This window comes from Petaurus breviceps, unplaced genomic scaffold (genome assembly GCF_028583685.1).
Source record: "Petaurus breviceps papuanus isolate PSGF00001 unplaced genomic scaffold, PetGlider_PUasm1.0 90825, whole genome shotgun sequence".
NCBI lineage: Eukaryota > Metazoa > Chordata > Mammalia > Diprotodontia > Petauridae > Petaurus > Petaurus breviceps.
Genome location: NW_027187353.1, coordinates 1,263,272 through 1,278,563, shown reverse-complemented (window position 1 = coordinate 1,278,563; position 15,292 = coordinate 1,263,272). Strand labels below are relative to the sequence as shown.

Here is a 15,292-nt window from a genome sequence, read left to right as displayed (position 1 = left end):
GCCCAGATTCCATCCCCAGGTGATCCCGACACTGGAGCCAGTGCTCTTACTTGCTGTGCTACCTAACCGCCCCCCCCCCCCATTTTTCAGTAGAGGAAACTGAGACCCAGGGAGAAGTAGTTTGCCCAAATCACAGCCAATTTATCACCAGGACCGATATCCATAACTGATGTTTATAAAGCATTTTTTGAGCCCATTATATAAAACACCAAGCCACCCATTCTTAAATACAACACAAAAAGGCTAAGTCATAAATGGGGCCTCCCCTCCCCTCCATGCCATGGCTTTCTCTCAAAGTTTTGGTCACAGGGCTGACTTTTCACTTCCCACTGGAAGGGGTTAGATGGAAGAAGGGCTTGCTGAAGTGAGGAAGTGATTCTGAGTCAATGGTGAAATATGAGTTTAGTAATGCTGTGGAAGAATTTGGTTTAAACCAGAAGAGGAAAGAAGGGGAGGGGGACTTCAAGTGACTGTCTGTCATATAAAGGCTAAGTCTGACCAGGGATGATAAATTAGAGGGCATTCATAGAAACAGACAGGGGATTTCCCAAGCCAAGAGCTACACATTGTAGCAATGGTCAAAGGGGTATGCCGCTGAGCTTTTCAGAGTAAACCACTCCTGCTGCCATCTTCCTTGAGATGTATCTATAGAACCAAGAGTCTATTATACACCAGGATGAAATGGAGGGAACTGAGTTCTAAAGGAGTAGACAAAGCATTCAGTGGTATAATGGATCCCATTCTTCTTGCATATCAGGGTCAATTATTAAATTTTCATTGTGAGTATTTACACTTTAGAAATCAGCAAACTGTACCCATCAGGTTTTGATCTATTATTTTATTGTCTAGACTTAAAGGTATGGAGAAAATGTTCATTATGTTAATAATGTTAATTATGCAGATCAAATTTAAAAGTGTGTCACGTGTGCTTCCCCCCTCCTCTCCCTCCAGAACAGGAGACTCTGGGATCATATATTAGAAAGAGAACTAGATTTGGAATCGGTTCTGAGGGTAAATATTTTAAATTCTGGGGGACCTTGGTCAAATACTTAACTTCTATGGGTTTTAGTTTGCTTATGTGTAAAATAAGCAGTTTGGGCCTCTGAGACCCCTTTCAGTTCTAAATGATTCTATACAGAGCTATAACTAGGGTTGTATAACCAGGGTTTGTCCCCAAAGTACCAGGATGGGGAAGATGGCATTTTATAAAAAGGAGTTGTGGGGATAGTCCCTCCATGCAGCTATCCACAAGCCACCATTTCTCAACTTATAGATCTCTGCTGCCCCAGCACAACACGAAATGTAAGGAGTTACTATGATGCTATGATTCTATGACCCTACTGCCTTGCCTAGACCTAGGCCCCTACCCCTGTGACACTCCCCCACTGGAGACTTGACTTCTCTTCTCCAACTCACTGATGATCCTAGCTGATAGAAGAATGTCCTCCCAGTAGACTGTTCTTAGCATACTCTCCACACACCTACCCAACCAACAGTTTTTGTCTCAGGTGAAGGAATTCCTATCTATGACTTTACTTGCTGAACAGCTCTCTGCATCACTCATCTCTACTGCTATTGCTCACCTAATTTGCCCAGTTCACAGCCCAAGTACATCTCCAGAAGACACTAGAGGGTCTTCAGGAAAGTATTAGCAGGTTTGGAAGTAGAAAAGTATCCCAACTGGAATAATTAGCACAGAGGTTAGCATATAGTCGGTGCTTAATAAATGTTTGTTGACTATTCACTTAAGATCTTGCATTGCCCTCACCACCAATGTTGTTATTGTTGTTGTTTTTCCTTCAAAGAGGACCCTGACATCAGGAAGGTGATGCTATGACCTGCAAGTGAATTGGATTTAAGCAAAGGAGGGCTGTGCAAAGTCACCAGCCTCACTCTCTCCTCCAGAGCCATCTGGGTCCAGTGACCAGGTATAGATCAGAATGACTGAAGATGGCCCCTGGCCACTAATGCTAACTTTTATTCTAGTATTTATGGGGGAGAAACTCCATTATCACTTTATTTTACCATTTAATTAAAGCCCTCCTACTTTGAACCTAGGTATCCTCTGGTTATCTGGCTTAACAATATGTAATGCCAAGCAAAGGCAACTTCCCAAGGTTCAAAATACCAGCATAGCTGCTCTCCATTTTATTCAGTGACAAATTAAGAACAGAGGAAAGCAAAATAACAGCATAATACAAAATACAGCATTCACCAAGTGTAATTCAATAATTTCCAAGCACTACTCCACCCCTGGACATTACATTCATTTAGTCAATCACAAAGTCCCTCTTCTAAGTACTACTCTACCCCTAGGCAGTACATTCATTTAGTCAATCACAAAGCCCCTCTTCTCAAATGGAGATTAGTTTCCAATAATAAGCAAAGTACATTCATTTGGTCAGCCACAGAGTACAAAAAAAGTCAAAAGTTTCCCAACCTTGGATCACAACTGAATAGGCCATCTACCCCAGAATTACAACAAGCTTAAGCACAGCATTTAATACCCAAAGAGAGTTCTTTTCTTCATCTTGACACAAGGCAAGTTCTCAACAATCTTTGTTCCTGGGGAGACAAAGCTTAGCAAAGTCACAAGATACATTGCCAGTGTCCTCACTAATTCATTCTCTGTCTGCAGAACAGTCCTAGGACCCCTGAAAACTTTAGCAAAACCCTCTTCCAGGATTTCTGTAAACATACAAGAAAATCCTTCTTCAGGGCTTCTGAACCAACAGCAAAGTTCTAGAACCTCTGCAACAACAGCACTGTCCTTCACCAGTGGACACAATTCACTCTCTGTATGCAGAACAGTCTCAGGATCTCTGAACCAACAGCAAGGTTCCAGAACCTCTGCAACAACAGGACTGTCCTTCACCAGTGGACAAATCTGGCAGAACAACATCAAAACAGACAAAGTACCAGCATAACAGCCATGTCTCCTCAGCCCTTGGCAGCTCTGGGTGGCAGCTGTCAAAAGTCCTGGGCAGTTCAAACTGGCCCTCAGCAATCCTCCGTCTCTCTGCCTCCATGATTCTGCTTCCAAAAAAAATTCTTCTGCCTCTCTCTCTGCTTGTGCCTCTCTAAATCCACATCACCAGCTCCTCCTGGTTCAGCCCTCTCTTTTCATATCAAGAGGTCCATCCCACAAGTGGGATTCACAAGCTCCGGGTTTTAACACAATCAATCTGAAAGCCAAGCCAATACAGGGGGATCTTTAAATTCCATTACTATTACACAATAACATACACTGGTAGGGGCTCTTGAGATATGGTTTTGGAGATGTTGACCCTTGAAGCTGGGGAAGCTTTTAGGGGTCTTGGTTGGGGGGAGTGTGACTCAAGTACTACATATAAATATTAGCTATTATTCTTATGCTATCCTATTACTGAGGAAATTCTCCAAATCCAAGTAAACTTCCCCCTTTTGCTTTCTGCATTATTCATGGGATCCAGCCTTTTACTGGCTTATGTAAACAGAATAAAAGAATTTCTGTTATATGCCAATGAACAGTACACTGAAAAATACTAATAATAAGATTTCCTAGTATTATGTGTACCAGTGCACAAGAGAGAACATAACTTATAAAGAACTAATTAAAATATAAAATAAAATATATATGATATTGCAAAAAAAGAAAGAAAAGAAAAGCCTTAAAAGGTAGGAAATTCACATCCCTTTCTCACTTGGCCCCACCCACAAACCTTTTCTCCAGTAGCACCCTTTTCACTGTTTCAAAGGAATGAGTCTTTTGGGGAAGCAAACCCAGTGAAGTCCCTCCAGAATTGCTTAATCAAAGCTTCCTACAATGTCAGAGGTTGAATGGCTAGAATTCAGAAGGGCCACAGTCCATTGAAAGCATGTCTTCTCAAATTCCCCTACTCCCTCCTAATGACAAATTAAGTCAATAATCCTACCATCTATTCCTATGAGATGCCTTGCCTGAAAATAAATGTTGCTCTAAATGAAAAGGGGTGGGGTGGATTTTATATGTTTGGTTTTGCTTTTATAAAGTCCAAACAAATTACTGCATTCAAAACCCAGATATCTAGCCATTTCACCCCCAAAATATTCCAACTTGACCAACATTCCTTGGTTCTTATGGTCCTTAGATTTGTCACTATCACCCCACCACCCCCAAGGATCTGGACAGTAGGAAGATGTCTCTACCCAGAAAGAAAAGGAGTGGGCACACTCTTGAGACCCAGGCTTCCCCATAACATCAAGTATCCTAGCTACTTCTTAAAGTACCTTAATAATACCTAGTCCTTGTTCCCATTCTGAAATCTCTCAATGTCACTGTTCATTGATGCCGGGGCCAGGGAGCCATTAGAGTTGGGGGAATTGGGTTTATGTGTGAATGAGCACCCCCAGAAACCATCCTGTCTAGGGAAGAGAGTCATTATTTTATTCTCTGACCTCTTCCTCGTTGAGCCAAGGAAGTTTGTTCAGACTGCTGGGCCCCTTACCCAGAGTCTATACATCACAAGCATCCTCTGCAGATGTGATTCTTAAAAAATATTATTTCATTGAAGACAATGAAAATGGACAAAGAACAGAGATTTCAAATTTAGATTGTAAACTCCTTATGGGCAAGGGTTTGGTTTTTTTTTTTTTGTCTTTGTATTCCCAGCATTTAGAAAAGTTTGTGGCACTTTAGCAAATGGTTTTAATAAATGCTTGTTGGTCTTTGATCTAAGAGAGATGCCCAAATGACCTTTTTTAATAACCTGCTGGCTTTATTACTAAAATTATTAAATTACCCAGAAACTATGTCTCACAAAACTTTTTAATCATCACAGTTATGGCAGGATCAGAGGCTTTTCACTCTAGATTCTTAAGAAGGAGTTCCCCTCAACTGGGCCCACATGGAGAACTTCTCCACAAGGCGAATTCTCTGTTAGGACTCTGGCCATGATTTAATTCTCCCTTTTACGGATAAGTAAATTTTATCTGGATAAGCATATACTTATCTATATACCTATTTTTAATGTTTGTGCTGCAGCTTTTTCCTAATTTTCACTGTCACAAGAAGACAATCATCAAGTAGATGTGTCTACCTGAAAAGATCCTCTGAAGTAAGCCATATGCTGATGAAAGAGAAAACCTGTGTGCATAGTAAAGGGCCATCTGGGAAATGATGAGAGAGGTATTGTGGATATTCAGCTTATGAAACCAATTGCTGGTGAGTCCCCAAAGCACTAGCAACATATTCTGAATTTCTTGCAGGAGTAGGATTTCAAATAGTGAAATCTGGTCCAATACTATGTGAGAAAATCTCTAAAGCTACAATCTTTGCTTTCCAACTTTTGGGGCTACCTATAAATTAAGCTATGTGTGTAAGGAACTCTTTAAGTAAAGGTGTAGAAGTGTGTAAGACTGCCCTCTTCTTAGCGTTTTCAGGATTTTGTTGTCAGGTGAAGTGAGTAAATTAAGTGAGATATTAAAGCAAAGAAAGAAAGTAGTTTTTAATCTCAATTTTTTATTTCTGGGTCACTAAGGCTCTGTTCTATTTGTTTCTGTGTCCATTTGTGTGAGGTTTTCTAAGATTAGCTTGGAATTGGAAAAGCAGGGTGAGACTCTGAGGAGTTAGTTTTGGAGGAGGAATAAGAGAGAGGGTTTTGTCTCTGATACTTCCTTAAAGTAAAAGGCCCCGTTTTCATGAAGGGACCCCAGAACTGGAGCCTTCACGGGCTGATCAGAGAAAGCTACCTCTGATTTTTTTAATGTACAAGACCAGTGAAATTCAAATTCATCTAAAGTGAAACTAAATAGCCTCGAAAGGGATTTTTTTCCCTGTGCCTAAAGAAAGGAAGACAAAAGGAAAAGTTGAACAGCAATGCTGGTAACCAGGTGTTTTTGCATGACACCAGAAGTTCTGAGGCTCAGTATGACATCATAAACTATTTGTTATTTGAAAATCAGACTTGAAATTATGAGCAGGAGGATTTCAGAAAAACCTAAAAAGACTTACATGAACTGATGCTGAGTGAAGTGAGCAGAACCAGAAGAACATTATACACAGTAATAGCAACATTGTGCAATAATCAACTGTGATTGACTTAGCTTTTCTTAGTAATGCAGTGATCTAAGACAATTTTTAAAGACTTGGAACAGAAAATGCTATCCACCTCCAGAGAAAGAACTATGGAGTCTGAATGCAGATCAAAGCATATTGTTTCCACTTTTTAAATTTTTTTTCTTTCTTGGGGGTTTTTCCCTTTTGTTCTGACTCTTTTTTCATAACATGACTAATGTTGAAATGTTTTTTACATCATTGTACATGTATAACCTATATCAGATTGCTTGCTGTCTTGGGGAGGAAAGGGGAGGAAGGGGGAGAAAATTTGAAACTCAAAATCATACAAAAATGAATGTTGAAAGCTATCTTTACATGTAATTTGAAAAAAAATACTACTAAGAAAAAAGAAAATAACACTGAAGCTGTGGTGAGAGTTTTATTCCCACATTTTATTTATATTAGCACAGTTTATTCCCAATGCTCTACTTGGTCGAGATTTCACGGTTCCTAAGGAGGCCATAGTGTGGGGCTCTTTTGAGTCAGACTCCCCATGCTGTGTGCAGTGAGAGCTGTGACGCTGGATTTAGATGGCTGTTATGTTTGTCCTTCATTTTTGAATAGGACCATGGCACCTGGGAAATGATGACATGACTTGCAGTTTGATTTGAGTGAGGGAGGGCTGTGCAAGGTCACCAGCCTCACTTTCTCCTCCAGAGCCATCTGGATCCAGTGAGCAGATATTCTCAGGATGACTGGAGATGACCCAGGATGCAGTGGGAGACCCTGGCCCTTTCCAATCAGAAAACCCCACTAGAGGGGGAGCCCATGTGCTGCTTTGACTGCTTTCCATGCCCAGAGGAGAAGATTTCCAAACAAATTATATAATCTAGCAGTCTCTGCAAGGATGGAGTTCTTCCAAGTAGAGAGAATATAAATTGATGGGCATCAACTGCAGGAAAATCTCATTGAGCTGAGTGAATGGGTTAAAACAGAAAATGGGTTCCATCAGGGACAAGTGGGAGTTAAAAAACAAATAAACAAACAAAAATAAGTGCACTCATCAGATGATGGACTCTACCAAAATTTAATGTTCTCATTTCCTGAATATGTGTTTTTAGCCAAAAAGCACCCTCCTTCCATAAAGTTGGCATTCTCAAGATGATTATTAGAAAACAAAAATGAAACCTTTGTATACACACACACACACACACACACACAAACGCACAAACCCTCTGATTATCTACTCCTCTTTCATCCTAATATGAATTCAGAAAAGGTCTGGAGAAGAGCTACTAGAGAATTTCAGTTTCTAATTCATTAATGGGAAGATTTGTTCCTCCATGTATTTAAGCAACATATATCAGAGATTAAGCTGTATTCCTCTATTAATGAGATATTTACACTCAATAATCCCCTGAAAAAAGTATGACCACTTCTTTTTCTGCAGAAACAGGAAGGTCCATATCATTTACTGACTGACAAGATGTGATTGCAAATGATAGTTTGACAATCATCCCTAAGGCAGGTCTGGTAGGAGCTAACAGTAAAAGAAGAACCTGGTTCCTAAAGCAATCACTCTTGTGAAGTAAAGGGTCTTCCTATCCACCACCAACCACAGGAACCAAGAAGAGAAGCCCTTTGCAATAGTCAGAAAGACAGCAGAAAAGAGCTTGAAGTAGACTTGAGGGAGATACTCTCCAGGTAGCCCTGATACAAGGAGACAATCACTTGACACCAGAAGTGGTTACAAGGAGTGTGACATCTGGTAGAAAAGAAGAAAACCCGGTGTGGAGTCAAGAAAACTAGTCCTTGCAATAAAGATTTGGCTTGCAAAGAGGTCTCATCATATGAAGGGAGAAAGGACTTTGAGGCCTCCCAGGACTGGAGAAATTGTCCATTCTCTCATAATAGTCTAAAATTATGCCCACTTATTGCATGAAGGCCCAGGATATTTGTGGGAAAGTGTGACACAGTTTACAGAGGGGAATGATTTGTTAAAAACAAAACAAAACTAAATTTGTTTTTACTATTCTAATTTCTAAAAAAAACAATAAACTCGTATTATTTAAAAAAAAAAATGCTAGTTGACTTGATTTAGGGATGTGGCTGTCAGCCTCTGGGAACAAAACATATCTTTAATGAATAATTTTAAATTGAATCTGCGCTTTGATCAGGGAAAATCGCTCCATGCAGGGCCGGTACCAGCACCATCCAGCTCACAACTCCATAAGTGTTGAGGACACCGGTGCTTCGCAGTTACGGGACGAGACTGAGGAGTGTGGGTACCAGGAGCCCAGGAAACACTAAGTGTAATGCCGGTTTTACGGAACTGTGGGACACCACAAGGCAGACAGGAAGGTGACGATAAGGCCACCTGCAAAGGTCTGCAGCTGCTCGGTTTTTTCTTTGTTCCTTTTTCCTCGCTTTTTCCGTCGCTACAGCATTATTAAACGAATATATATCAATTTTTCAAAATTCAACTAGCAGAGGGTGGTTTCGATCCACCGACCTCTGGGTTATGGGCCCAGCACGCTTCCGCTGCGCCACTCTGCTTGGCGAGAAGTAGCTCTTTGAATATGCCTCTATCACTGACCACACACACGGATTCTGGGAAAAAATTTATTGTCTACTCAAGGTGTGTCCTCTGAGAAGTGGCCTAAGAGATTCCCTGCCCCCATCCTTTCCATTTCACGCTGTGCGAGCGGAAAGAATGAACAGGTTTTCCAAGATCACGAGCAAAATGTTTACGTTTCCAGTGTTGACCCTCGGGATGTGGTGTTAAAAAAGAAGTGGGAGAATGGCATCACAATAACAGATCCTGCGAGTGGGGAGGGGTTCGAGTGGGGAGGGGTTCAAGTCCAGAGCTCTGCACCTGCTCCCCTCTGAATTTTCTTAATTTTGCCCCTTTGCTCCCAAACTCCTCGTAATAGCATGAGATGATTTAATGGTCAGTAGATGTAAACTCCTCCTCCAAGCAATCAGTCAATAAATCAACAAGCATTTTATTAAGGGCTCACCATGCGCAAGATAATAACCCCAGACTATTTATTTCTGTTTTAAAGTTCGTATGCATCCGCTCCGAGGAGGAGGTAAATGACCTGCCTGCGGTTGCACAGGCAGGGGTCCGAGGCAGGGTTTGAGGGGTCCAGATTAGATGGATTCCAAATTCCACACGCTCGTATCCAAAGCACTACGTTGCAAACGGTGGCTGGCATGGGCGTGTTCCGACCTGTCCTTGTTGGCTGAAGAACAGCCTGGCCAAACTCCGCCAGCCCCATAGAGAGTAGGGCTGCAGGACCGTGGGGTTTCTGGCCACAGTAATTCTGAACTGGAAAGGAATTTCCTGCCTCCAGAAGCGGGTATGTGTTTCCAGGGAGACGGTTCATGTACAGTGACTTCAATTTCGAAGAGACATTCACCTTTATTATTTTCATAATTTCTCAGCATCTACTGTTAAAAAAAAAAAAAAGGCTTTGTACTGTATTTTCAAAGTCTCAAACAGCCCTTGTTCTTGCAGCGACCACGTGGCCTAATGGATAAGGCGTCTGACTTCGGATCAGAAGATTGAGGGTTCGAATCCCTTCGTGGTTGTACGTTTTTTTGACTCGTTAATTTCAGTTCCACACCGGATTCCTGGAGAAGAGCTGGGGCTTACGGAGCCCCTTTTTGTACAGTCTCTGTACTGTTTCCTCACCCAGGGCAGAAGCCCTAAAAGTCAGATGAGCTAACAATAAGGGAAACTCGTTACTCTGAAAGCCCATTTTCAAAGGAAGAGACTTCTCTCAAAGGCTGAAAGGATGAGAATCCCTGATCTCCTGAGAGAGGAAATTTTCATTTCATCAATGTCTGAATCTACAAGTTCTTGGGAAATCTATTTATTACCCATGGATACTGCTGCTTTTTAAAGGGAATATATCCCATTCCAGAGGGGCTATGTGGCCAATAGAGCCAGATGAGAAACCTGGAAGACCCGGGTTGGAGTCAGGCCTTTGACATATAGTAAGTGGCTGTGACTCTGGACAGTTACCTTAATCTCCCAGTTCTCTAGCAAACTCCCTAAAACTAAAACTGCATAGAAGGTGCCAACAGGCATTGGAATTACTGTGATCAATCCCGTTCCTCTGCCAATCCTATTCCAGCGATTTCAGAAAGTATCTTAAATAGAAGGAAGCATTATGTAGGAAAGGCTTCTACTGTTATCTAATATCAATTTGATTTTAGTGGAGCAGAACCAGATCTCTAATCGCATGGATGGAGGGAATTCCCAGGTGAGAAAATTCCTCCTACCAATTCAAGTTGACAAATTATCTAGAATTTGAACCCAAACCTTCCCATTTCAGTGGCCAGGATGGCTCAGATGAACGAGCCTTTAGTAATCACATACTGTCTGCAGAAACGGAAAGCCTGGAAGAAACACAGTCTTTGGTCTTTTGTAGTTTCCAGCACAGGAGGACAGAAAGCCGCTATACAATGGACAAGTGAGTACTAAGTCGGTGGCTGATTCCCTTAGACTGTCCAGGCCCAAAGAGGACCCTGCCCTCTTCCAAACAGAGGGGAGTTATTTCACTAAGTTTGGGGATTCTCCCCAGAGCTGAACTGCCTGGATTTGAGGGTGATACAGTTCTCACATCTATATCTCACTGGTCCCAGACCATGCTCCATCAGTCCCATCCAAACATTCACCAGGACATCAATTAATCAATCAACAAGCATTTATTAAACTCTTATTATATGCCAGGCAGGCACTGTACCAAGCTCTGGAGATGCAAAGAAAGGCAAAAATAGTCCCTGACCTCTCTGAGCTCACATTCTAACCTGGAAAAAAAAACCATAATAATAATAGCTTCCATTTGGGCAATTTTTTTAAGATGTCATTTGATCTTTGACAACCCTGGGAAGTAGGTGCCATTATAATCCCCATTTTACACATTTAAAAAAAAATGCAGACTAATGTTAAGTAATTCACTCACTGTGCCACAGCTCATAGGTGGCTGAGATCAGATTTGAACTGAGGTCTTCCAGGCTTCCTGACTTCCTGACATATTCTGCACAGGAATAGAGTGACAGATCCAAGTCAGAAAGAAAGAATATAGCATCTTGCTATATGCCTTCCTGCTCCACTGGTACTGCTCCTTTCTCTCACCCCATTTCCTCTCCAACTTCATGCTGAAGGAAAGATAACCTGAAATTAATACCACCATTGCTACAGGAAAAGACATAATGTCCTCTCCTTACAATCCTTTTTTCTTTTTTTTTTTTTTTTACAGCAATTGGGGTTAAGCAACTTGCTCAAGGTTACATGTCCAGGTGTTTCTGAGTAGGTGCTAAGTATATGAGCCTGGATTCAATCCCCAGGTCATCCAGACACAGGGCCAGTGCTCTTACTCACTGGGCTACCTGACCAGCCCTCTCCTTACGATCCTTTCCACTACTTTGACCAAAGCTGCCTTTCCTGGCTACCTCTATCTAAAGTGTGTTGATTGAGACACCCAGCAGAATTTAAGCCCCTTCAGGGCAGTAATATATCACTTTTATCTTTCTGTTCCTGGTAAGGGGTTTAACAAATGCTTGTTGCTTCAGGGATTGAATGGGTTGAATGAAATCCTCCATGGTCATCTGAATTCACACCCAGATTCTTACATTTACTAATTGTGTGATGATGGCAAACCCAGTGTAGTAGAAAGGGTTTGGGTGTCAAAGAACCTGGGTATTAATCCAATAATTTATATGTAAGGGTGGAGTCATGACCTAGGGAATACTTGATTAATTTGATGAGATCAAGTAGATGAGATTACAGGATGTCTGGAGGCAAGTGAAGGATACCTCTGCAAGAGGGTGTAGACACACTCATTGGCACTTTGCTAATGGGACACCGGGAATTCTAGCTGATTACCTGGCTGGAACTCAGGAAGTCACTAATCAAACTCTGTCTTGGTCTCTATCTCTCTCCTAGTGTTTGTCTATCTATCTTTCAACAGATCAGTTTGAAGAAAAATGGGAAAATCAACTTTCTCCTCCCAGAAACAGTGAAGCTTAGGTGCCACCAGAAAGCTCAACAAAGGCAAGATGTTTTCTTTAAAAGTCTAAGGCATTTGGTCCTAGAGGTTCACAATGTCCTTTCCTCTGGCTATTTCAGGAGGCTTAGTTATGCCAATTATTAAAGAAAGTCATTAAACTCAGAGCCTCCAGATCAGGGAAAAATCTTTTCTTTCTAAAAATCTAAATCTAACTGCTACTTAATATTATAGGGAGGTGAAGCAGAGCTAGGAAAACTTTGTCAGCAGTAACAGCAGTATTGTACCATGACCAGCTGTGAATGGCTTAGCACTTCTCAGCAATTCAATGATCCGGGACAATTCCAAAGGACTCAGGATGAAAAATGCCATCCATCTCCAAAGAACTAATGAAGTCTGAATGAAGATCGAAGCATACTATTTTTCACTTTCCTTTTTGGGTTGTTGGTTTTTTTTGTCTGTGTTTCCTTTCACAAAATGACTAATATGAAAATTATTTTGCATGATTGCACATGTATCATCTATATCAAATGACTTACAATCTCGGGGAAGAGGAAGGGAGAAAAAAGAAAGAGGGAGAGAATTTGGAACTCGAAGTTTTTTTAAAAAACAAATGTCAAAAATAGGTTTTTTTCACATGCTATTGGGAAAAATAAAATATTATTTTAAAAATAAATTAATTTTTAAAAAGACATCACAGATATCATGGAGAGAATGATCAATTGAGCCTCCTTGCCTTCTATAATGAGGTGTAGTTCAAAATGTGGTATGTATTGTGCAGATTGGGGGAGGGAGAGTATTCAGGAGTGGCTACAATATTTTTTTTTAAGTTACAATAAAACTTATTTTTGTGGTAAAAGGTGTGAGTTGTTGATCTAGACCTAAATTGTGCTACATTGGTGTCTGGTTTTCCAAGTGGTTTTTGTTAACCCAATAGTTATGATGGTCTTTTGGTTTAACAAACACCACACTGTTATTAGACTGATCTCATTGAGCAAAGGGACTGTTTTTTGCCTTTCCTTGTATGTTCAGTGCTCAGCCCAATGACATGTACTGGCTGGTTTGATTTGAATATGTTTGCTTCTATATATTACGTTCCTAAGCTGTTCCATCCATCAATATTTTTTTAGCCAGCACCAAATAATTTTGATGTTTTATATTCTGGTTTGAGACCTGGTATCATAGAATTTGTTCTTAAAAGTTGGGGACACTCACTTTACTCATTTTTATTTTACCGATTTCTTAATTAGAGCTATTTCACCGAAGTTATCAATCTGTGACTCTCTGAATCCTATATTCTCAATTTCCTCTGTTTCTCCTGCAGGTGAGTGAGTGCTGAACATAAAAGCAGAAGACTTGGTTTGTGGGAAAATGAGGTGGATAGGAAGGACTAGATGACCTCTGATGGCCCATTTCAGATCTAACTCTATGTCAGTAAAGGAGTCTTATTTCTGACAGTTTATTAGCTCCTCATTTTTCTGTTCTGTAAAATAAGAATGCTGATAATACCAACACTGCTTTACTTCAGAGGAGAACCCTTTTGTAAGTCAAGTTCTAAAGAACTATAGAATTGTACATTATCCCAATAATCAAAATTGTAAAATAATTCCCCCACATGGAGCTGATAAAAGTGCGAATATTCCTCCATCACACATTTCCCCCTCTTTTCATTTCTCAATGATATTCAATTCCCTTTTTTAGACCTGGGATTTGTTTGCTTGAGTGATTGTATTTTTGTTTGTTTGAATGATTGGCGTCAGTGTGAGGATGGTGGACAGGAAAGGGTGGGAAGGTGCAGAACAGGAAGACAGAGATGGTTGAGATTTGTAGTGAATGAACCAACAACTTTCTTGGCTAAGAATTCCTCACTGTTTCTTGGGCTATTTTGACACTTTACTTTTTGCTTGAAATATGTCTCACTCATTAATTCATTAATTCTTAATCACATTAATTCAAGGACCAAACCAGGTACTTAAATATAGGAAATACAGGGTGTCCCAAGCTTAGTGCCCTACCTAACACTAAGACTTTTGGGGGACATTGTATGCAAAATAAATAGTTATACCACAAGGGCCACTAATACTTGAGATGAGATCACAGATCCATTGGCTATAGAAATAATACTAGTCTTAGCCACCTCTCAAGGCTATTGTGAAGCTCAAATGGAATCATGTTTGTAAAGCCCTAGTCAAACTTGAAAGTGTTATTGAAAAGACTGGAAGAGGAGGAAGAGGGGAGGAGAGAGGCATTCCCATTCCTACCTTCCCCTCAGCCTACTCTTTCAAGGTTTGGGGGTTTAGGGCTGTGGACCATGTATGCCAGGAGCCAGACAGGTGATAGAGATGGTAGAGAACATTGCTTATGGAGAAGCCTACCACTGTGGCTCGTGCCTGAGTTCCGACAATGGGTCATTAACTATCATAACAAACCACAGAACAAAAGTCATCAGTCTATAGTTTCCTCCATCGTAAAATGAGAATAACCCATCTTGAAGAGTTGTTGTGAGGATTAAATGAGATATTTGTAAAAGCACTTAGCATGATCCGTGGCAGATTGCTTTATAAAGGCTTATTCCCCTTCCTTTCTACAGAGCCACATGCAGGGGAGCAGATGTTACAGCTGTTGTGACCTCCTTCTAGTCACTTTCAAGAGCTTTGAACCACCCTGAAGCTAACAACCTGTCAGGAACTCATGCTACATGTAGCCACCCACATCTTCCACTTCCTCCCAATTTAACCCACAGAAAACAAACCAGTATGTGTGAGAAAAAAATTCAACACACTTCCCCCCCAACTGCCAGTGCCCTCCTACCCTATTTACCTCCCTCGTATTTATTTTGAATTTATTCTGTATATACATGCATATATGTGTGTATACATATATACTTGCATATATATATATATGAATCTATGTAACATCTAATCTAGAGTGTGGCACACAGCAGGCACTTAAATGTCTATTAGTTGATTGACTGGTTGTGAAGAGCTTACCCATAAAAAGGATTAAGGTTGCTCTGGAGACCCCAAAATATCAACACGGGTCATGCTGAATGAATTCAACTCAAGTCTTCTCTCAGCCAAAGAGAAGTAAAGTTTATTAAAAGTTGGCTTGTATTGGACACAAGAGTAAGTCCGTGCTAGGTCATTCTATGGCGCTCTCACCATTCTATGCTGCTCTCACCATTCTATGGTGCTCTCCCTATTCTATGCTGCTCTCACCATTCTATGGCGTTCTCACCATTCTATGGCGTTCTCACCAT

At 40.8% G+C, this 15,292-nt stretch overlaps 2 non-coding genes across 2 annotated transcripts; one reads left to right on the top strand and one right to left on the bottom strand.

Moving 5' to 3' along the window:
* Positions 1–8,500: 8,500 nt before the first annotated feature.
* On the bottom strand, positions 8,501–8,572 carry TRNAM-CAU (transfer RNA methionine (anticodon CAU)). The gene has a single exon. It is a non-coding gene; the product is annotated as a tRNA-Met (tRNA).
* A 965-nt stretch (positions 8,573–9,537) lies between these two features.
* On the top strand, positions 9,538–9,610 carry TRNAR-UCG (transfer RNA arginine (anticodon UCG)). The gene has a single exon. It is a non-coding gene; the product is annotated as a tRNA-Arg (tRNA).
* Positions 9,611–15,292: the final 5,682 nt, after the last annotated feature.